The 25226-nt window shown below is 39.2% G+C and overlaps 1 long non-coding RNA gene across 1 annotated transcript in view; it reads left to right on the forward strand.

The window, feature by feature from the left end:
* Positions 1-12113, forward strand: part of LOC125972545 (uncharacterized) — a 24954-nt gene extending 12841 nt beyond the window's left edge. Inside the window, exon 4 of the long non-coding RNA XR_007482848.1 lies at positions 11809-12113. This is a non-coding gene — a long non-coding RNA (uncharacterized lncRNA). The remainder of the gene's footprint in view (positions 1-11808) is intronic.
* Positions 12114-25226: the final 13113 nt, after the last annotated feature.

The following is a 25226-nucleotide window of genomic DNA, read 5'->3' on the forward strand; positions in this document are numbered from 1 at the left end:
GCAGACCTCCTTGTATTTTTTTTTAAACCTCACTCTCTTAAGGTTAATTTGTCAATCATTGTATTTCCTCATCTATTATTATTATTATTATTATTATTATTATTATTATTATTATTATTATTATTATTTTAAGATGTCACACTAGGCAATGATTTAGTTAATTATTTCTTTAGAAATCTTACATCCAGCATCACATTTTAGCAATTCATAATAGCGTCAGTAAACATGCAAACATGTGACTGGATTCGGACATTTACCTAATTTATTTTTATTCTGAAAGAAGCACAAAGGTTAGAAAAGCAGTATTTGTCATGGCATAGCCCATCACAATCATAGCATATAGCTAGAGCTTTAGTTCTTAATTTAATTTATATTTAATTTTGTTTCTCTTTGAAGGTATGATGGGCTCTTCATCACAAACAAGACACATACTGCGCAAGCCTTCAAATTTGAGTTTACGACCAGAAGTGGAAGTGGGGGAGCTAGATGCTGACATACGACTATTACACACATGTAGGGGCCTATTACTAAGTCTAGCACACTCTAGGTGTGTGCATAGGTATTTTATTTTGGTATTTTCCTAGACTAGATAGAATTGGGAGTAAGGAAGAATTTTCATCATTCCACATTGTGATTGGTTGCCCAATTGGCAAATCCCTCATTTGCATTAAAATCAGGTGTGTTGGAGGCAAACTGAGTTTGACGTTGCAGAAGCAGAAATAGAATCACTGGTCTGTGCATTAGCATGACATTGGCATGTGCAAAGTATGTTCATACAAGATCTCCCCTTGAGGAAATTATAGTCGGCAATACATGTGAAATGGACATTTGGAGACCACCTTGCACGCATGACTGTTACACCACTTGCGCCACAAGTTAGACGTGGTTTTACAAAGTCTAAAATTTACTAACTTAATCTACCTTTTACATTAAATTTGCAAATGCACCAGGTGTAGTGTAATAGAAAACATCAGCCGTCAGTTCCTAGAACACCTCATGACACGCAGCACGGTCTGCCAAAGTCACAAACATGCTATACTAGACTTGCTGCAACACAAAAATGAAGATGCGCCCGTTTTTATGCCGAGCACACAGGCACCAACTTACAAAGATAGGGCTTGGCGTGTTTACCTTGGCCCCAAAGGTGCAGACACAGTTGGAAAGAAATGAAGAAGAGCACATACTGGAACTATGCCCGCAGTGTTTGGATAGTGTGTGCATGTCTTTGTGCGAGTGTGTGTGTGTGTGCGTGCGTGCGCTTGATGGCATTCAATCCACTGCATACTTTGGTTTCTATCCAAATAGAATGGCCACCATTATTCAGGCAAATCGACTAGTCAAGCTTATTACTCCACAATGACATTTAGAGCTTGATGTCAACTATCCATTTCTTATTCACATATTTTTGCCGTCCTTCAGGGAATGGCAGAGATCCTGCCAGTAACACCTGAGTCACCGTCATTGACTTAGACTGCCATCTACTCCTGATTGTGCAGCTTTGGTAAGTGAAGGTGAAGCAAGAAGGAAAAAGCCAGGCTCCAGTAGGTCAACCCTTTTTTTCCCAGCCCACACAATCAAAGTGAGAGGAGAGTGGGGAATTATTCTACCACACACAAAGAGCGCAATATCCAACAATTCAGAGGCCACAGCTGTGGTGGGTCCAGAATGTGGACATGTTTCCAAGTCACTTGTCCTAATGTATATGTTTTGCGTAAACGTAGTGTTTTCAGTGGCTATTGATTATTGCAAAGGATTCCCTCCTTCTTTTTGTTTTTAATTACTATAGTACTGTACTGAAAAAAAATCAATGATGTCATCGGTGACTGGTTGATGCCGACTTGGCTTTCATCACATTAGCGTCCACTCCCAAAGAATCCAAAGTTGTGGAACACACAGCATGGTCTGTAGTTGGATGCACACAAGTGCGTTTTGTGGGGTGGATGTTTGATTGGCAAGCAGTAGAAAGGAGAGGAAGTGAAGCTGACAGAACACTCAGGTGGTGTTAACTCCGGAATGACAGGTAGGCTGCACCCTTGCTGACAAGCATGGATAAACTGTTAACACTTTCATGGCTTGACTCTTAGGGTGGGATGTTTCTAAACTTAGTTTCGCATACTTTGTTTAGTGCTTGTGCCATCCTGGTTTAAAAAATAATAATTCAAATTAAACATAATGATTGTTCACGTCGTTTGCTTTTTGACACACTGACATTTCTATTGCCTTTATGTGTCAGTTTCTGTCACAATTTTGCCCACACCTCACTGAACACCCCCTTTCACCCCCTTCTCGGTCAGTTTTGTTGAGTGCTATCTTGCATCTGGTTCCTTCTGTCTTCTCCTGTTTCTCTAGAGTGTTTCTGCTGATCCCTGAGGTTCCCCAGGGTGTGTGTGGGTGGATGTGCACGTACAGCCAGGTGTCTGCTCTTTGGGCTGTGTCTATCAATTGTGTTGTGAAGGAGGGGTGGTGTAAGTGTTGCATTTGTGTGCGTGAGTGAGTGAGTGAGCAGGAGCTGCCAGGGCAGTGTGACCAGGAGGGTCTGGGAGAAATTCCCGAAATTCTCAGGGATATGCCTGGGATAAAAGCTCCCTACTGCTGTTATGCACCTGGTGAGAGCGAGAGAGAGAGAGAGAGAGAGAGAGAGAGAGAGAGAGAGAGAGAGAGAGAGAGAGAGAGAGAGAGAGAGAGAGAGAGAGAGAGACTCATTATGGCACATACACACACACACACACACGTACATAGCGGCAGACACACTGACAGGGACACCAATTAACCTGAGGTGTAAAACAACACCATGAAGTTCAAAGGTCAAATTGTGAAACTGAACCAGAGGACCACCCCCCTCACACTTTAATAAGTGAACGTCAGATAACTCATGTCACATTTATATTTATTGTAATGTAAATGTATTTAATATTGTATTCCAACAAAGAGCTTTGGGTTTGAAAATGACAACAATTGCATCCTGGCATTTTCCTATGAAGGAGACTCGCTGTCTAAATACATGTTAAAAACAATAACAGTAATGCATTTTGTTAACAAAAAAGAAATGATGCCCTTTTCAAATTATAAGGTGACACAGTTATGCAGTAAATAAAAAAGTGATTTTAACTGTGAGTGAAAGTGTACTGCTGAAGCTGTTTGTGCAATCAGAGACCCTCTTGACAGTCTGTCATCTGTCATCACGGCCCATCAAGAGCACTAAGAAAATAATCACAGACTTTGGCTTAGTGTGAGGAGTGGGGAGTGGCAAGTAGACAAAACAGCATGGTGTTTACAGGCAGATCATAACAGATCTATACAGTATATTAGTAATTTCGAGCCTGCAATTAAAAGCGCGTGAATTATAGTTTCTATTTAATTTTTTGGGGATTCTTATTTGCTATGAGACCAACAGCTGTTTTATTTTATCAATGTGCTCCACTGTAAGTTGCAGCTGTTTAATTCTTAAGTATCAAATTATATTATTATTTCCCACAGTATATTTCAGCAATTTTCATATTAATGGGGAAAGTTAAAAAGCAAAGTAAACGCAAAAACACACATCCTATGACGATAACTGAACTAAGTGTGAGACATGCTTAGATCTTGAATGATGATGGCAGTTCAAAGTTTGACTTTCGAGATGGTTTTTATATATTCATTGTTGAATCTGAAAATATTTATTCAAATTGAATTGAGCCTCAAATAAAACCCAAATCATACTTATTTGACTTGAGAGGTGTGTTCCTAATTCTGAGGCTATGACTAACTCTTTGAGCTCTGTTTTTGTGCCCAGCACAAGTCTAGCCTAAAGCACAGTCTAGCTGTGTACATAGGTGGATAAGAAACTGCAAGAAGATCTCCACTTGCAGATCACAAACCACAGCTGTGAAGTGGCCACTTGGAGCTCGCCTTCAACTCAATGGTTCTTGTACGTATATGATAACCACCACCCCACGGCTGTATTCTACCCTTAGTCATGTGACGGCCAGGTTTTTTTTTTTTTTTTCAAAATAATATTAAAGATAATACTACTAATAATAATGCGTTCAATGAATTGATTCCAACAAGGATTCTCAGGATTTATTGCAGTGCGGCTTGTAAAAAGAAACGCCCTCAGTCCACTAGAACACCCAACAAGGCTTCATCCTACGAGCTGACTCAAAGCGTGTGCTTTTGATAGAGCAAGTGTTTACTTGTACTTCCCTTCCCTCCTGCTCTCTTGTTATTCCTGCCTTCCCTCCCCTCTAAGCGTTTGCATGTGCGTGTGAATTTCTGCACATGCTTCTTCATGTCTGTGTGTGCACGTGCAGGTGGGTGTGTGTTAGTGTGTGTGTGCATGTGTCTGTGTGAGATTTCTATGACCCTCACCGAAAAAGGGTGAAAGACTTCCCAGGCATCAAAGACCAGGTAGCTGTCAAGAAGAAGAGGGGCTGATAAGTCCAGTTGGGTGACAATAGACTCACAATGCACACCTGGACTGTATGGAAAGGCAGTGATGTGCAGAGAGCTGTTATATCCCCTCTGCCCCTCCCCCCCAACACACACACACACACATCCAGAGGTGTTCAAAACTTTCTCATTCATCTACTTCATCTAGTTAAGATTCAAACACACAATTCCTATCAACCACCTACAAACACCATGCTTGGCTACATAAAATTGACACAGTTGCTAACTTTCAGATGTCTTGAAATGTACCCATAGAAATAGAACCCACCCAGTCTCTGACCTCTGCACCCACAGGTGTTGGGGTCTTTGTCCTTGGACATGTATGAGCAGCTCAATGTTGTGATGAGCACTCAACCACCTCACTGTCTCCTCTTACAGGTGTCGTCGGATCTTGAGGGACCTTTGGTAGAGAGGGCTGAGTGTGGCAAAAGTAAAGTTAGGTGGGAAAAAAAAAACTTCAGAATATCATCAGGATAGTCCAGTGAACGTACAGGTACCATTGTCAATATCTCGATAAAAAATGATAAAAAGTCCTCCTACAAATTTGCAGAAAATCAGTCAAATACAGCAAGGCCCCACCCTTATTCTGACTGTATAAATTATTGGGTAACGTGACAAGAACTGCTTGTAACACACCTTAATATCGTTGTACAGTACATAAAGACCATGTATAAGATTTACTAAGTATCCAAACACAATATTCTTTCTACATAGATTCATAAAGGTCCTTAGAGGAGAGCCAAATTAATGAATTGCGACTCACAGGGTTACGATGCGTGACAGTGACCTGAGAGTGACTTAATCTCATTTGATTCCTACTCTGAGTAGATGTTACACTGAAATAATTGTTTTCATTCTGGAAGCTCCATTTTGCTGAGTACTTGTCCTTTTTGTATGTAGCCAGGTGTTGTGTCTGATAATGAGCCCAAGGTCTCAGTAGAGAGCTCAAGAGTGATGATAAAGAGGCTAGAGATAGTAGAATTTGCATTGACCTTCTTCAGCATTTTACCATATCACTGACTGCTATTTCAAAGACCTAGAGTGGGTGGGAGGAAAAATAGAAGACACTGATGACTAGCGTAGGGAATGTAAATAATGACTGTTTACATGTAAATAACACTTTGAAAACCCGAATATTAGCAGTATTTGGATTTTTAAAAACATGTAAAATTATAGAATACTTGCATGCACGACTTCTGCAGGGTTTTCACATTATTTTCTATCTCTAAATTATGCATTGTGTGCATTGAGGCAGTGTATTCGTGTCAATTTTGACAAGGCCAAAGTCTAACATTACAACTGCATATCCAAGTTGAGAAGGTAATGCTACCACTCGCCACTCAGACCCATTCTTCTTGGGCAAAGCGGCTTTTAATCAGTCTTTGATCAGCCTCATGTCCTGTTTATCCTGCCAGGATGTCCCATCACCTTGGCAACCCAGTGGCACACGCAACCTCTTAGTACCAGCCTTCATCAAAGAAGTTGACAAGCCTCAGGAAATTGGTTTAAGCTCTCAGAGAGGGAATCAGTCCATTTCCTAACGGGTACTCATCAGAACAATGGCCAGCTGCCAAGTCCACAATGTCGTCAGTGTGACGTTTCCTCTTTTTTTTTGGGTTGTATTTGATTTTTCGTTGATTGCTCATTATTCACTTTTTTTAAAGAGCCAAACTGGAACTGTCTAATTTGACCAAATATCTTATATGTGGGTATGCTCAATGTGGGACTAGAGATAGATAATCACAATCAATGAACTGGAAAATTGTCTATTCATTTTCATGTTTCAATCATTAAATCTTTGGGTCTCAAAATTTGCTATAACGTGAGGTGTTGATTGATCCACGAGTGAGTAAGAGTGAGAAAAGCCATAACCTGCCTTGTAAGGTTATCACACCAGATTCTCTATCAACACATACTGTGGCCATATGCTCACTGTTTATTTATTGGAATCAGGTATGATTGACCCACCATTGCACATGTAACATCTGTCAGTGACTTGCTGCACTAAAATTACTGTTGATGTAGCTGGTAAAGCATTAGACTGAGCAAACATACACAAAACCCAGGGGCCTTCAACATGTACAACGTTGAAGACATTTAAAAATATTCACAACTGCATGCTGATGCAAGATGCCAACCTGCCCGTTGTTACAGAGTGTGGTAAACCAATCATTACAGAGAAATATGTATTTATCAAGTGATATAGCACATGAGATATTCATACTGCAAGAAAAAAAAACATGAGCGTTCATCAGTCTGCTGAACATCAAAAAAGAACTTTGAGGAGATGGTTAAGGTTCCTCCTCTTTCATTCAGATTGGGGTTAACTCAATCTGTCAGCACCTCGCCCTGCGTTTATTATGAGAGGACTCTTTCCTGTGTTAGGCAAAAATAATCATGTTGTCCCAGTGATGCATTTGACCGATTGGGTCCAGATTTGTTTTTATTGCTGACTCTCCAAGGGGAAGTGTTGGATCGACTGTATAAGACAAAGTTGAAGCAACTTCTGGTTTGTGGGTTGTACTGGGGAATGCCCACCAATTCCTACTCAAGCGACCAACACGCATACCTATTTTTACCATCAGAACTGATTTTGAAAATATGAGTTCCTTACACTTGTCAAGGAAGAACTACTGCTCTTATGCTGTGTGATAAGACTGACCTGGCATGATGCCACAGGGCATGGAGCCTGACTAATAATAAAAAGAAGAAAGAGTGGAATGAAGAATTACAAGCACCTAAGAAAACGGTTATTTTGTCAGATTATACAACACATTCAACACTCACAAGTTCCTCTGCCAACATAAGCTTCAAGTCCTTTCTTTATTGGCTGTCGTTCTATTTCACGTCCTAATCACAGACGGTGATTCAGTCAAACTCAGTGTTGAGTACACGAAGGGATTTGTGAAAAAAACTTCATTATTTATGATTGTCAGTCACAACCATCACAATCTTAAGTAGATGGGGGAATAATTGTCACTCTTAACACACCCATATCAGAGGATTTGTCAGTCTGGTTAACCTTTCATAGATAAACAAGAATCAGGCCTTCTGTGACTCTAACCATGTTTAATTACATATTCAAAACTACAATTCTTTTGTGCCAAGTTAAATGAAGTCAGATGTCAGCGATAGTGAGGAAGAGTTAGCAACCAACATTGTGCTTATCGGTTGAATAAGAGAAAGTGTCAGAAGGAAACGCATGCATAAAGGCGCTGATGGTGAAGAAGGTCGTTGATGTGTCACAGGTGATAAGAAAAACCAGTATGCCAGCATTACCAAGCAATTTCCACCAAGCTAATGGTGTTATTGGACGTTTAGGCCTGCAATGAATTCCATTTAAGGGCTGACTACAATGCAGCTTTCAACATCTATCATTCTTCGAGTATCCACCTGCACCCAGTGAATGTGATGTAATTGTAACTAATGTGTGACTCTAATGACAACAGATACATTTCTGAGCGTCGACTAATTTCTTTTTCCAAAGATTCTTTCACTCATGTTCTACTATCATGTCAAACTGAAAGTTATGCAAAAAAGAAAATATTTATTAATTTATTTATTTATTTATTTATTTATTTATTTATTTATTTATTTATTTGTACGGCAATATACAATGGCAATCGCCCAATGCTCCTACTTTAGTTGTTCTTGCATCATAATATCATGCAGGGGTAGAGAAAGAGAGAGATACGCAGCAGCATATTATTGTGCAAAAATGAGTTTTTAGTTGCTTGTATACAAATAGTTACGTTTCTTAGTTTTCTAAAACCAGCAGCGTCGTTTGATACACAGATGCACACACATTTCTGTATTGTCTGCATCGAATATTTCGACCAAAGCATGTCCGATTACTTTAACACATGTGGGAACTTGAATAATATGCATAGTATGTGTCCTTTATCATTAGATTTGCACTTAAATTTAGGTCTTTAAGCAAGTTACTGTATGAGCACACACACACACACACTCACACACACACACACACTTATAAACTCTTCACTTTCAGTGATATCAAGTATGCTGAGCTGTGTATTTAATGCACCTGTCAGCAAATCCAGACCCCCACAAGAATTTACATCCTCCCACACACATACACACCACACGGGAGCTGTTTATCCCAACAGAGGGAAAGATGCAGGAGCATGCAGACCAATGTCAGCATTAGGGGAAGCAAAATATTTTCATTGCCAGAATATCTGTTTGTGTCAACAATCTGATAGGGCACTGGGTAGAGATAGGCTGTTCCCATGAGGCCCATGGCCTCGGCAACGACAACGAAGACGTGAGGAGGACTCTCGGGGGCATTGTAGAAATGGTTGTACCAATTATCAGGAACATTGTGAGTGTCAACAGCTCCAGTGTGACAGATAAAATTAGGTCAGGATGTAACAGATGAGTGATAGCTATTATTATTTAATTTTGCATTTTAAAATCTTCTGCTGTGGCACAACAACAAAATTATGTTTGTTGTATGAATATCTTTAAAGCTAAAATAAAATTGATATGAAATTTGTTTCAAAATACAATAGACATTTTATATTTTTAGTGTTTTATTTTAACTGTAACAACTGTAACATGAAAAGAATAAATTAAACTAAAATGAAGAGAATAAATTTAACTGGATGAGTTTAATGTAAGATCTCAGTCAATTTCCATCACAATCTGTCCCCAATTAAGCATATTTTTGCATAAATATTTCCATAAATTGCTAGGCATTGCTATTCTGTATTACTATCTACAGTATTTTTGTCCTTCGACAATTAATGCTTTTTTCTTCCGTCTAAATTCTTGACTCCCACTCCCGTTTAAGAGGCAAACCCACTCCCTCTGTCCTTGTACATAGAAATGTGCTCTTAAATGACCCGACGGCTGAACTGAAGGACTACTGACAGTGTGCGTTTGTTTAAGCAAACTCCTCTCAATCCATCAAATAGTCGAAATGTTTTCATAACACTCTGTGTAGCAGCCGCTCAGGAGTGTGTCATAAGGGATGTGCTTGCCAGGCTTCTGTCATAGCCGGCTGCATTTACATAGATTATGTAGCAAGTCTTTCCTTTATTATTATTATTATTATTATTATCATTATTATTATTATTATTATTACTATTATTATTTTTATTATTATTATTATCATTATTATTATTTCATACAAATAGAGCTGGCAAATCTTTGTATTGACTTTCTGGCTTGATCCCAGCCCAACCCCCTCATTACCAATGAAAAACTTGTAACACTCCAGGGTGTCAAAATATTGGTGTTGGATCTGTCATAATACAAAGGCAAGATTACACAGGAAATTATTCTTTAGAACGGTTATACAAAAAAAAAAAAGAAATACTACAGCATAACACTTGTGACAAGCCTGAGTTAAAATGTAGGAGTGGTGATTTAATCACATGCACTAATTGTTCAACTCCCATTGCAAGTTTTTTTTCAAAGGTCACAAACTTAGCATTGGCTTGTAATGAACACATAAAATATTGCTATCCATTTTTTACACCACTAATCCTCATTAGATAGCGGCACAGTGGAGCACTGGTTAGCACGATCGTCTTACGCTTAGGAGGGTGCGGGTTCAATTCTGCCCCGGCCCTCCCTGTGTGCTCCAGCAGAAGATGGATGGATGGATGGATGGATGGATGGATGGATGGATGGATGGATGGATGGATGGATGGATGGATGGATGGATGGATGGATGGATGGATGGATGGATGGATGGATGGATGGATGGATGGATGGATGGATGGATGGATGGATGGATGGATGGATGGATGGATGGATGGATGGATGGATAATCCTCATTTGATTTGCAGATGAGCTAGAGCTGAGTCCAGCTGACTTGGGGCAAGAGAGACGTGGTACACGCTGGACTGGACCAATTGCACAGCACAAACCGATATAAATAAACATGTCCGCCAATGTAAAGTATTCGGTTGACCTACAGACATGTTTTTGGAATTTGTAAGGAACCTGGTGTACCACAAAAAACCCACGCATGCTCATAGAAGGGCCTGAATCCAGGTTCAAACCTGTGGCTGCTCAAGTGTGAGGTACTACTCCACCATACTGCCCACAGTTTAAGTTATATAAATAAATTAATGGTCAAAACGTTTTCACACACTTTCCATGCTAATGAATGAGAACGCCTGTCAAGCCATGCCCTATAAAAATGTGTCATGTCTGAAAAAAATTGACCTAAAACCCCAGACTGTGGGACATATCATCAAGGTTTCAGCCTTGGAGAACATTTGGTTCAATATCTGATGTCTGCGACAATCTCTTCTCCCCATTGGTACACCACTCATGACATGGCACTGTCTGAGCTGATGGCCTTCGGCGTGGAATGTTTAGCCTCAACTCAGAAGCAACAACAGCTTGAAAAATATTTGTGCTTTTAAAAAAATTGTTCATCTGTAGCCTACATAACATAAATGGAAGAAAGGTCTTTATGGTGATGAGGAACAAACATTTGTGTCACCAAAGAATCTGAGCTGTGCATGAGCATTGAGCATTTATTAATTTTGCTGAGTATACAGTAGATTGACAAGGGTATAAATAATTACAGCCTTGTCTGTGTGTATGTAAATTAGTGAGATTCTAGACAGATTTTTAGTTATTTTCAACTCTCTATAAACAAATGTGGGCACACTGTACATAGAGGACCCAAGCTCTCGATTGAATGAATGTGGTATATATACATAATTTAATCAGCCTAAAAGTATTTTAAACAGGCAACTACTGTATTAGAAATTTAAAAAAAAACACACACACTTGGGCGTAAAAACCGGCACATCTTGATTTTTCCATTACATGTCCCGAGCATACCTGACAAATTGTTAGCTGGAAGTAGACAAAACTTTAGACCATGGTCTAAGTTGTAACACGGATTGTGTAACATGATTTCAGAGAATTTGATGGAATTGCGGGCATACATATTCCAATTGTATTTCATTCATAAATATAATAACATCATGCGTCAAATCCTCTGAATCACTGTAGAATCGATTCACTGAATACCATATCGTCATTATTATTATAATCTATTTTTTTTTTTAAATCAATCTCTTTGCCCGCAACACAGTTATGGGGTCAGGGGTGAGGAGAGTCACACTCATCACCAGGCCCTCAGTAAGTTGTAAATATTCTGCATGCCTGTGCTTTGGTTTTCTTTTTAATGAATAAGTTCCACATACATTTTATCTGCATGTTTAGGTTCTGATCAAATTGCCTTTGAGGAAAAAGAAAGCCAAAGCTGATGCGGTAAACACATGCACCATGTTCTAACTCTTCATGTTTTCCATTAACATCTAAAATGTGTGATTACGTGGATGTTTTCATTCTCCAATAATGTCTTTCTTTGTTTTCTTTCTCTAGGATACTCTTCAGTGACGTGTGTGTCTGTGTAGAGTGACTGGAAGAATAAAGATTGACAGAGGAGAAGAAAGGAAGGGTCACACTGGAAGTCAGGCAAAGGAAGAAGGGAGTTCATCCACCTGTGTTTGATTTACAGCGGTCAGATGTAATATCCCTGGCCACAGTGTTATAGTGTTGTTTCATTTTGTTTTGATTTTCTCCCTGAATTAAATACTTAAAGCTCTTAACAATGTTCAGATAAGATTTTTTTTCCTTAATACCAAATATTTAGTGTTATTTGACTTTAGTACTTGCATAAAGATTGTGTGGACTAAGAAAATAATAATAATAATTTGGACTTGCATATTCCCCCATAAAAGCATGTTAAAGCATTGCATGAAAAACTACAATTTATTGAGGGGGGGGGGGGGGGGGAAGATGAACGTTCAGGGGGTTTACTGTTTTTCCTGTTCAATTTATCATACCTGCCTAAAATGAGGAATTGGCTTAGCAAGCATGAGCGGAAATTTGGACATACGCACTAAGGAAATAACTTCAAAACAACTTCATGAACAAGAAGCAACATTCATTTTACACATCCATCCATGTACAGTATTTATTTATTTTTTTCAGAAATGTCTCGGCAACTACACTCCATCGTCAGCGGCTATCATACACGGAAGAGCTAATCAGCAATTTGTGATTAGCAGTGGCGTGCCACCATTATAGCCCCACCACAGTAACATTTCCTGGCGACAGGGTCACTGCTGACTGACAACTTCCGGTCTTTTCACCATACTGAATTAGACGCTGCTAATATGGCCAATCATTATGTCGCCTGCACACCCGTATCCTCTTCTTCTCCTGCTCTTTCTCTAATCATGGATGAGACAGGCCTCAGCTGTCAGAACAAAGGGTGATGTTTATTTTTTACATGGTTTTCGTTTAGGGCGTTACTACGCTTGCGTGTGTTGGACTTTGATGTATAACACACCAATATTTGTCCCAAGCTTCCCTCAACAAAGAATCTTGGCCTTTGGCAGAAGTAGGAACGTTTCCTTCTCAGTTTCAATTGCACAATATTACTTTAATATTTAGTCTTGCTCTTAATTGAAACTTTGGTAGTCACCTTCAATCACTTTAAATAATTCTTATAAAATAATTGATGTTATTCACTCATGCTGTAAAATTATGTTACTCAGCAGTGATAAGTTATGTTTATTTGTAAAAAAAAGAATCTGTTTTATAACAATGTAAATTTTAATAAAAAAATGCAGACTAACAGCAATAATAATAACAATATTCAATATAATTTTTATATGTTGCGTTTTTGATGGAACATGGGCCTACTTCAGTCCTGTGTTTTAATGTTGGTCATGATGGTGATACTCGGTGGGCTAATTATTTTTTATGTAGTGCTTGATTTAAAACGTTTTACAAACCACTCCTGTAGAGATTTTGTTTACAGTATCCAAAGTGCAATGTGTTAGATGTCACATTTGAATTCAAAGAGACTACTCAGATGTTTTCGTGCTATTTTGGTTAGGTATAGTCTTAGTGAATTTCGGCCACTCACTACCTGTAAATCCGGTCAAATTGGAAAGTGAATCATACCTCACTTTCAGTCAGCATTAAAGAAAACACAGAAGACATTTTAATTTTGAAACACGGAAAAGTAAATGAGTGCCATTCTTAGTTTAGTTCAACCGACTTTGGCTTAAGTTCATAGTTATGCCGTCCAGCAGCTGTTGATGTTTTAGACGTAGAATAGACAGAGGAAGATAAGGCTGTGTTACATGAGTCTCACGCCCAAAGACACACACATACATGCACCTCTCCATCGTCTGGTGGATGTCACGCTTGGGCTGGCATAGAGAATGCGTGCGTTTTGTGTGTGCGTGTGTGTGCGTACATGATCAGTGTGGGTGTGAAAAGTCTGACTTCTTATTCACCTCCCGTTCTGCATAGAGGCCTATTCTTCCTCTCCATAAAGCTCACTTGAAATTAAAGAGGAAGAGGTTTTATTTTTTTAAGTCTTTCTCACATGAACACATTATTTCTTCTGAGTAAGAACAATTAATCATAGCTTTTAGCATTAACAACTGCTCATCGTCACAGATATTATTGTACTGTACTGTATTATGTGATCAAATGGAACAGTGAAGGACAGTCACAGTTGGTAAATAACACATTTTATGCTTTAAAGTGATCCACAAGGGGGCAACATTTGAACCCCAACCTGTCGCATACAATTATTGTGACCTACTAAGTTATGTAAGAAACAACAAATACTGTACGTTGGAAATTAAAAATGAAATAAAATCAATTACAAAAGCCTATGAATTTTTGGTGGACAATATAAGGAAATTATTATGAGTGGACAACACTATACAGAGATAGAGATAGTTGAATTTTGAATGAAAATAAATTGAACCGTTTAATTAATGGATTTTTTGTATTCTGGGGATGATTTACTAACGATTGAAATAAATATTGCACTGGCACAATCTAGAAACAGTCAGCACATGACAGTTTGAAGTTTGAAGTTTCTGCAATGGTTATTGATTCAACATGTTACTGTTGAGATAGTTTAAAGTTTCTGCGATGGTTATTGATTCAACAGTTGATTTAATTTTCAATATATGGTATTGCAAAAATATTAATTTTAATATTGAGTACACCAACAATACATTAACTGATTACATTTAAAGGGCAGAAGATTAATTGTTCTCTTCAAGTTTGATGATATGAATTACACTTTTTCACATACAGTATTGTTTCAAAAACCAATGAAACAAAAAGATTCCAACTATTTCCACCCTTTTGCAATGTAAGCATTTTCCTTATCACCGAAAGAGGGATTTTAAAAGTGAGTAATTTTATTTAATTAACATATAGCTCTATTTAGTTACATGTTTGAAAACATCTCTTACCCTTTCAGGACTTTTGATCTAGTTCACTCCACCTCCATGCACATCCTGGTAGCCACCTCTGGTAATACCATACATGCCCTGCAAAGGCTCATAATTGCCGAGTGCTATTAGATGGCCAAACAGGATTATTTCTTCAAAAGAAACATTAGCCGCCTTTAGGAAGGAGTGTGAGGGATTGGGGGGGGGGGGGGGGGGGGGTCATCCCCAACGCCCGCAACCCCACCATCTCCCCTAATCTGGCAGAGGACCCCCACAGTCATACTTCTCCACCTGGCACTCATTACTCCACCTCAAATCCCTAATCCCTCAGTTTGTTTTTCCAGATAGAGACCAAGATGAACTGAAAAGAAAATGGGCAGAAGAGGAAAGGGAAGACACAATTTTGGGGGTAGTCAGCATTATTGGTGGTTTGACAGCAGTTTGCCAGCATTGTTTTACGCTTGTTTTATTTCTCTTGATAAATACCTCAAATGTTTTGTTCTCATTTCAGTGTTAATGCATCACAGGTTGCGTTGCGTACTGTGTGTGATTTTGTGTGTGTGTGCGGCTGACTGCCAATCTCTTTAATAAAAGAATTGTTTGTGTTTCTCCTGATTGGGAACACATTGGGCCTGGGTCGGACCCTGTTAGAGCTGGGGTCTAGGGTCTGGGGCAATCCAGGGGTCCTGTTCTCTGGGGGTCTCTCCATTCCTCCTCTCTCCTCAGAAGTCTCGTCTGTTCATGGGGCCACGAGGGGCGGCGAGGTCACCCCAGAGAGATGTCCCGCAACGAGATGACCCTGCACTGCCTCGATCAGGGGGTAACCTTAGTACCCTGAACCCCCTCCCGCGGAGATATAATGCATACGTCCACAAGAGCAGCCACACAGGGTGATGAAATAGACATGCAGGCGTAAAAACCTTTTGCCCATCAATTACTTTTTGTCTGAGACGCATCGTTTTGCTCACCTACAGGAAGTGACGCTGATCACCAAGGAAACTATCATGCAGGTCAGACTCGAGCTAACTGTGTGGCGTCCAGCTTTGTTGTCCTGACAACTCGGTGTGTTTGAGATCCCCACGTCTGATAGCAGTAGCATGATCACTTTGGATCCATGTAGCACAGACATTAGAAAAACAAAAGAGTGACAGATAAGAAACACATTTCGTAAAAGAGGGACGCTGAGTAGGGAAACTGGAGGAGAAAATTGAAGTGAGAGATGTAGAAAGAATCCGCCACACCTTCGAGCAGCATGAGCAACCAACACATGGACTACATATTAGATCATGGAGTTAACAGGCAGCAGCGGTGCTTTGGCATGAGCTCATGTGTTTGGACAGATCTGCGCTGAAGTTTTAAAACCAGTACTGAAGCCTTATCTGATCCAGAGATAAGGTCTCACACCAAGAATGAGAGGAAAATGCACACGGAGGCAGCCAGTGTGGCTGAATGGACAGGATTGGCAGCACAATGTGGCTCATGTGTGGAAATAGAAAGAAGACAGTAATGAGTTGATTTGAGTGGGGCCCAAAAAACGGAAATTGTATTTCATTTACCATTTGAGTTTATGCACTGATTAGATTTATTGATGATGTGGGTGAGATCAAGTCTTATGATTATGTCAAGTTCCTGGAGTGTCCTCTCGTTCGTATTCAAATTCTTTACAGCATTTATAGCACTGCCTGGGTTATTACCCCAGTCCTGTCCTGTCCTGTTTTATTCTGTCCTATCCTGAACTATTTGCTACTCATTTCCTTTTTCTTCACATAATACACCTAAATCTCAATTTTACTCGCTTCGATCCTACGCGACTTTCTAACGCGGTTTGGTCATGGACACCAATTTTTTTTTTGTTATAAATAAATTTTCAATTACTATTGTAAATGGATAATATAAGGACGGTACGAATCTATATAACTAGTGCGTAAACCTTAGCGCTAGTGATTCGATGAATTTATGTGACCAATTTAAAGGCGTTTGATAATAAGAAGTCGGGCTGTTTGATTTTTTTTTTATGATCGCTTTATTACAGTGTTACGGATAGCTAAGATCGTTTTCACAGTCACTCACAAGTTGAGGAGTGTGGCACAGTAGTAGAATAAGTGACTGTTTTATTCTCTCTTCCATCCAGTTCACATAATATCAAAATGACTTAATCCACCTGATATTGTCATATGCGTATTGCTTCTCTTTTAATAAAATGTCATTCTACCATTTACCAAATAAAAACAACTTAGAAATTTAGAGGGATTTGTCAACATTTCATATTGATTCCATTTGACTTGTGCACATCTGCAATGTCCCATCCCATTTGTGGACAGCACACATCAGTACCAGAGCTGTCTTGCACTTGCCAAAGCTTTGGTGCCCAGCATGATGTTGCTTCCTGCAGGAAGAGGGAGAGCTAGGGAAAAGCAAAACAGGACATCTTCAGATCTGTCAGGGGAGTAGGCCCTCTCCTCCTCTCTGCCCTCGGGGGACAATGCACCAGAGGAAGTGTTCTCTCTCCCCCCTTTTATCCCCCATTTTCTGCCTTTGCATTGCTCCATTCGCCATGGGATGTGTTCTCCTACTTACTTCTGCTCTTCTCCAAATGTCTGACAGATACTATGTCAAGTTTATTTATATAGCCCTTCACAGACAAGTCTCAAAGATTGCATTTGTCTTCTCAACAAAGAATGGAAAATCTTGTAACCCATTAACACCCATTTAAGGAGGGTTATGACATCACATTTGTTATGACTTTTAGTACCTCCCATTTCTCCAATACTAATTTATTAGTTATTGGAGAGCCAATCCACTGGCTGAAATTTTCAGTTTAACAAAAGAAAGGTGCAGATGTACTAAATTGAAACACTATGATGCATGTAGCTTTAATGCCGGTGGCATTTTAATGTATCCATCTTTTGGTTTTCTCGTCCGCTTGTCTTCATTAGGATACAGGCGCTTATCCCGGCAGACATTTGGAGAGACACCATAAACTGGACGGCAGCTAGTCGCGGGGCAACACTTTCATTTATTTGAAAAACTAAATTTCACAATTATAATAAAACTATTGGAATAATAACAACAGGAAGAAGAAGAAGGATAACAGTCATAAAAATATTAAGAGTATATTTTTGGAGATATTTTCTTTGAGAAGTCAAATAATCGGTCAAACATGTCTGTTCAGTCACTGCCACACTGTGCGTGCGCCGTGTGTTATCTTTCGTGCCTGTGCGCTCGACTGCCTGGTTTTCCTGTTTGTTATTGTGGTCATGACAGAGGCAGTAGAGCTGGAATTGAGGAGGCTTGTGTGGTGCGCTATGTGGAATCTGATCCGGCAGAGAATGACACAGTATTGGCAGAGCACAGTGTGCTTTGGTGGTGTGTGTGTGTGTGTGTGTGTGCGTGTGCGTGTGTGTGTGTGTGGTGGGGGGGTATTTGTGGTTTGCAAATCTCGTGCCTATATTATTTTACTCAGTCTGGATTGTCCGTTTGAAGTCGTAACACTGGCTGTCATTGTCTCCTGATGTGTAAATCATAGTAATCCAAAATCAAAACTGTTTTCACTTTTAAATGTGCCAATGACTCCATATTCATTATACCATTCATGAAGTCTGTAGCATGATTCTATTGGAGCGTCATCCCTTCCAATATCAAAGTAACAGAGATTTTGCGTGACTTAATTACTTCGGTAACTTCAAATAATAATTAAAAAGAAAGGAAGTGAGATTGAGTGGTATAGGTAAAGACTATCAATCGGTAATGGACAGCTGGTGCTTAGTGAGGACTTTACTGGTCTCAGGTTCTTTTCTTTCCATGAAATGATCAGATAACATCAGTTACCGTATTCACTGAAGTCTACCTACACTCTGTTATATTAAACACTGATAGGTTGGCATGTTAGCTAAATTACATATATCTTTGTGGTTGCCCTGACATAGTGATTTTAGAGGAGACTTGAAGGGTGTGTGAAAGCAAAACAGAGAAAAAAATGAAGAGAAAGAGCCATATACATGACTGTAAAAGCAAGAAAAAAAAATGCCTACAAAGCAAAGTCCTGTTCTAAAATATAAACGTAATAAGTAAAATGTTGATAGTAATAGTACCTCTCAGTGACCCTGAATTCTTTGCAATGCTTTTCTGAATGCTTGTAGGAGTGCTGGATGTGTTTACACTGTTAATAAAAGGGGTACAATATAGGGCTCCATAAATGTCAGTGTGACGTTGACAAGTTTATGATGGACCTTTACTGAGCATTTAGGTTGCTGAGCAATTAGGTTAGCAAGATAACTGTTTCCTGTTTTACAAATATATTTGAAAGGCTTTTATATCAATTGATATTTTACTATGACAGGGTGGACATGTTAAGCTTCAAAATGTCCAACTATTTACATACTGTACGTACTGTGGTCAAAATTACAAAAGAAAAGAGTAAAAATTATCCATTGCTTCAGCCTTCAGTGAAGAAAGGCAAAATGCTTGTTGAAGTGTAACTGAGACATCAAATGGTTTCTTAAAGTGGCAGTTACCCAATAATGACATCAAATTTGGGGACATTGAATATGAAAATATGCATCTGATTACAATGGCTTTCTTTAACAAATAACTTGTGGCTATAAAACTGCGTTTCAAAAATGAATCATTTAACCACTTACTGTAGCAGAACAGTGTGTGGGAAATGCTAAAATCACATTTATTCAATGAAAAGGAATTGTATAAAAGAAAGGGAAGACATTTTCAGAGACCCAGAGCAAGATTAAAAGCGCATTCCAACTATGCGCATGGATGGACTCTCCTTTGATATTTTTTTGGACACGCACAGTTAGTGATGGGCGTTTGCGCTGCTGTGGGAGTGAACATAGCCAACTTGCTTCCTGGCCAATCGAAGCAGCTCCTCTCATTTTTTTTCTAATTCAGCACAGGAGAGGCCAGACATGACAAGAATGTGAGTGTCTATCCATCCATCCAAAATCGGCATGTGCAGAGTACTTTTACAGGGAACTGGAAGAACTCCACTTGCAGATGACGTTAAGATGGCCGTTGTGAAGTGGCCGCTGAGCACCCTCCCTGGTGAAAATTCCCTCAGCCACCACTGGGTAAAGACTGTCTAACATTTTGTTCCTCACAAGACGCGCAGACCACCAAAGCAGAGCAGTACAGCACAGCACAAAACAGCTCTACTATTCCTCACCATTATCCTGTGCGTTATTGTTTTCACATGCAGCTCACTATAAAGATCACTCTATTCACGTCAGGGTCATCTTTCAACTGTGCACAGTCATCTGTCCATTTGGAGACGACTGAAGAGAGGTATGAGGAAGACGGTGTGAGTGCTGTGCATGTGTGAGGGGAAAATGAAAGTATTGGAGTGGTTAACAAGCCCTTGTTTGAATGTTCTGCTGTTTCTTGTCAGTCCTCAGCTTTGATCTGTCTTCAGAGTGTCAGCTGGCAGCCATGTTTGTTTGCCCAGCGTGGTAGGCTACCTGTGTAATTACCTCTAACGAAGTGACTTGTTTTGATTTGGGCTGAAATCTAATCCCAAACTAGGATCAGGTAGTGAGATGGGTGTGAGGTTACTTGGGGATTTTGAAGCGTGAGCACGGCTGGGGCTGCAGCTTGTTAAGTTGCCAGGGTGAAAAGAAGTTCCTCGGGTGAGGACGTTTATATGTGAGGAGAACATGTTTACTTAGTATGTGTGTGCCTTGATGCTTTCTTTTTAGACACACCCACCCCCAGGTTTGGACTGTTGCTACCTGGCACACCTTTTTTGCCTGCCTTTTTGCCTCTCATCCTTTTTTTGCATTAGATTTGCATGCTAAGAACAGGAATAAACTGAAAAGAAAATAGAAATGTCCACATCAGTTTGAACTTGAGTACAGTACGCACATACAGTCGATGTGCTCCTGTGAATCATTTAAGTATTGGCAGCAGTTCAAAAAAACCTCAAAGAAAAGCTTGTTGGCAGCAGGCTGCAGTACTTCAATCCTCTCTAAGGTTAGCAAGAACACAATGTGGCTCTTCTCTTTTCACCTTTCTCCTCCAGTCCCTTATTTTTTTTCCCCATCATGTTATCCATTTCATCAGTCCAACATCAACTTATAATAATTTTCTTGCTTTTGCACATGCAACAAAAAATGTTTGCCGGATAGAACATTTCATATTTTTATGCCGTATGCTATTAAAAAATGTTTGCAGGATTGTTCTGCTTTAAATAATGTCTCCAGTTACATAACTTTTTTGTAGTTTTTTTAATTTTTGTTTTGTTTTTTTTTAACTGCGATGGATGGAGTATCATGCGAAGGTCACTGGTTCACATCACTGCCTTGGGGCACATGGCTCAGTGCCCCAACCACAATTACCGTGTAACTGACTGTTGACTCGCATAGGGTTTGGTCTTCGTCTTGGCTTCCTCGGCTCTTTTTTTTTTTTTTTTTAATCTCCTTTTCATGCAATATAGTGAAACCTCTAGACCCAAACACCCCTAAGGTTTTATACCACTGCTAATTTTAGTAAGATTTGGGGGTGAAATCTGATGTTTTGTTTCGGGGGTGGGGGGTTCTTTTAAGGTTTGTGTGTCTGTGAATTTAAGAAACAACATTGGGTGGTGCATATTTCAGTGGTTTTCCGGTTTTTGTTCTTCTGTCATAATCGTGGCTTTATTGTAGGAATTGAGATTGTATTATTTTTCCATCTCAATTCAGTCAGACCTATATGAAAACTAAAATGTTTCAAATTTCACTTACAAATGATCTATGTTGCTTATGAAGATGGTGACAATTCACTCTGGAACAGATTTTCTTTTTCTAACCATTTAGAACCGTGAAGACCTGCCCTCCAAATAAAATGAATAAATGGTTATGGGGTGAAAAAAAAAAAACTACTATGTGTGAGGTTGAGGAGATGGACTGGACAAAGTAAGGAAATGTTCCTCACACACCACCCACTGAACATCCTCTTTCCAAAAGGTGGTCCTCGTGGAAATATATGAATATACAAGATCACAAAAGTCTTACACCACATGAGTTGGTGGCCTAGAGCAAACATTTAAATCACTTTTTAACAATAGGTTCCCAGGAACCCTCATCCCTCCCCAAACTTAATCTGTGGGGGGATGTAGAGGTGGAGGAGGAAACCTGGTGGTCACTGTTTATTTGCTCTATCATCTCTTTTGAGAGAGACCACAGCCATGATGAAGGAACTACATGAGGGCTGAGGGCCCATTGCCTTTTTTACCCCGCCCTCATCCTGCTGTTCATCCATCCTTCCTTTTTGCTTGCATGCCTTTCTTTCATCTCAGAAAGATTCAATTAACAAATTCAATCTATATGATTTGAGCACATTAACAATTCCATTGCATTAAATTTATAGTCCATAAAATCATATAAAACGTGCGAGGTATACACACCATTTGAATAATCCGTACAGGTCATTTCTCACCAGGATATGTGATGTCACGGTCTCAGAATTTATGATGTTGTTAATATTGGTCCTAATAATGATCAACAACCTCATTATCTTCATTTGCAAACATGCAGGTCACTGCCTTGATGAGTCCTCTCCACCCCGGGTGGTAGTTCTCTGGTCTCGACCTGACCCGGCGAATCCGTCCGCCGCATTCCACCCGCACGCGCTATGATAAACATCCTAGTCCCAGATCTGCAAGGGCAGGAAGTGCAAGAAGACAGGAATTCCACTCTTTCAAATTACATTACGGCCCTTCGCAGTGACGGCCGTATAGGCCTATATAGGAAAGATAAGACAAGAAGACAAATGGTTCTTTGTCAGGTATTCATGAGAGTAAAGATTTATGTTTTTTTTGGGGGGTTTTTTAGTTGTTTGTATGGTTGTTTTTATTTATGCTTGGATGGAGTTACTAAAAAGCATTTTGTTTCAAACCGTCAATACGCATGTTGATTGCCTCTGTGTGTTAATTGTAGGACAGAAATAATTAATCAACTACATGTATTTGATCCGTTTTTTTTCATGGAGGTTAAGTACTGTAGACTACAGTGTCTGCATTTACACTTTAAAGAAGGTTCCTGCGTTACTTGATTCTTTTGACACTCAGTATGATGTATGGTCAAGTCTGCAACAATTAGGGCATCATACAAATAAATAAATACAAAAATCAAGAAATAGATAAATATATAAATAAATAAATAAATATTACGTTTTGTGTTTGTGATGCATTTACAATGTTTGTTGATTGATTGTGAGGGGTTGTGGTTTTCGGATTTCTATTTACTAGTTTTTAGTTGTAATAAGGTAAGTGCATTTTTGGAGAAGAAATTAAAAATGCTTAGCCATACATTAAAAAAAAACATGTTGGCTAAGTAACAAATCTATACCAATGACACAAATACTTAGCTATTGACTTTATTCCAAATGTTATTTTTGGACTTTTAGGTGATGACACGAAAACAAGCTAGTGTCAAATTAACATTCCACAGCGCCTCAATCAGTTTGTGTTTCAAACCCCTTGTTTTGTTTACACATTGTTGACACACTGGTTTACGTGCTTTGTTGTGACGCGATGCGCATGTCACAGAGAGAGAGAGAGAGAGAGAGAGAGAGAGAGAGAGAGAGAGAGAGAGAGAGAGAGAGAGAGAGAGAGAGAGAGAGAGAGAGAGAGAGAGAGAGAGACTTTGGTGGACAGTTTTCACCTTCATTGTCCATCTCTGTATAATATACAATATATAATATTCTCATCATGTTAAAATATGATTTTTATGATTTGCAATTATGTTTCAGTGGTGAGGCCGTTATATTGCTCTCACCTCTGTATACTAATTTACATTAATCATTAAACACGGGGTGTTTCGTTGAACTTCTGTACGACATTTAAGCATCATTTGAAAATAGCCTGTGCAGCGTACTTTTAAAAAGCAATTAAATGCACTACAGTATGTAGGGTTGATTGCAATTAAAAAAGTGTGCTAATTAAACCAAAGAAAAGAGTCTTGCCCGGTGTTTATATTAAATTATTAGCTAACGTACCGTTTATTTAATGTAGCTCAATTGCATAATAGTATATTGAAATGATCGTCATAAGTCTTTAGTCTTGCAGAAAGACGAATGGTGGAAGTCTTGAACGTGCCAGTCGGCGGTAATTGCACGTTGAGAGACGGTTGGCTCGGCGCAGTTCAGCTGCTGCGGCCAAAGCTGCAGAGTGCAGACTGTCGGCAGGGTGATGACACATATGCCAATGCTGCTCCACCTGCGCACAGTCCCACAACACGGAAATGCACTCCACGAGAGCCCGGCGGGACCCTCGTGGGTGGCCAGGAAAATGAGCGCTTTTCTATGTACTCCCTTCTCATCGTGAGATAATGAAGCTGTCTCTGACCGGTATTACTTCTCGCGCAGCTTTGCTGACTACGAATACAAACAGTTGTGTCCCATACTTAAATATTGTGTTTTTCCATTTTTATTTTATTTATTTATTTATTTTTATTGTTTTTATTCATTCTTATGTTATTTGCTTCTTGGCCTATTATGTGACCGTACTATAAAGTTATGTGCGAAAGCAATTTTGAAACACACACACGCGCGCAAACACAAACACGTACGCACACACGCGCACACGCACCACAAAAGCAAAAACAATAAACACGCTGCAACTACCTCTGCTAAAATCACCTTCAACTTGAACAGACAATTCCACTATAGAGGAATTACTGTGTGTTTAAAATTCGTTATATGATTCAGTTTGTATTTTCTGAGGGGAAGGGTTACTTAAGCCATTATTTTTAGGAACGAGACAACAAATTATTAATTACTTTGAAACAATTTGGTAATGCTGCTGACCCATAATGTTGCAACAGATTTTCATCACTGCACTTTAACAATTAATAATATTTAACATGATGGTCTGTATGTGTAAGTCTTTGTGAAATAGCAACACAATCATTGGGACTTTAACTTTTAAATCGCACAATATTTGTTCGTGTTCTTCACGTTATTATTACTCTTATTTGTGCGTCCGTTGCTGATGTTTTTGTTGATGTTGTCCCACGAAGTTAAGATCATTTTAATGATAAGTGCGGCATCAAGTCCCTGCGTTTGCAAACGAATGATAAAGTCTGAATTTGGCATTTTCAGAGAGGTAGGCTACTCGTTTAAAAATGCTCACATCTTGAGCAATATCTGACCATTTTAGTTGACTTGCAAAAATACACATAAGATGCTAAGCCGGGTTCCACTGTTCTGCAACAAATATAATTATTTTTGCATTGCAATATGTATATATCATTAGCCATTTAACTGATAAGTGTTTAAATGTGAGCAACAAAATACATTTGTTATATGCAGTAAATAATAATAATAATAATAATAGTAATAATAATAATAATAATAATAACTGCCATGTTGTTTTGAAACGCTGGCAAAAAAAATGATGCATGCTAAAGTGGCATAGGTTATACTTTCATGAAGTAGGTGTAACGTATTGTTGAATCTAGCGTTAAAGCGGAGGCGGAACTCCCATGTGCACAAATCACGAGTCACTACGTCGTTCAGTGAGCGAACGCAGCACGAGTATGA

The sequence above is a fragment of the Syngnathus scovelli genome, chromosome 7, assembly GCF_024217435.2.
Source record: "Syngnathus scovelli strain Florida chromosome 7, RoL_Ssco_1.2, whole genome shotgun sequence".
Classification (NCBI taxonomy): domain Eukaryota; kingdom Metazoa; phylum Chordata; class Actinopteri; order Syngnathiformes; family Syngnathidae; genus Syngnathus; species Syngnathus scovelli.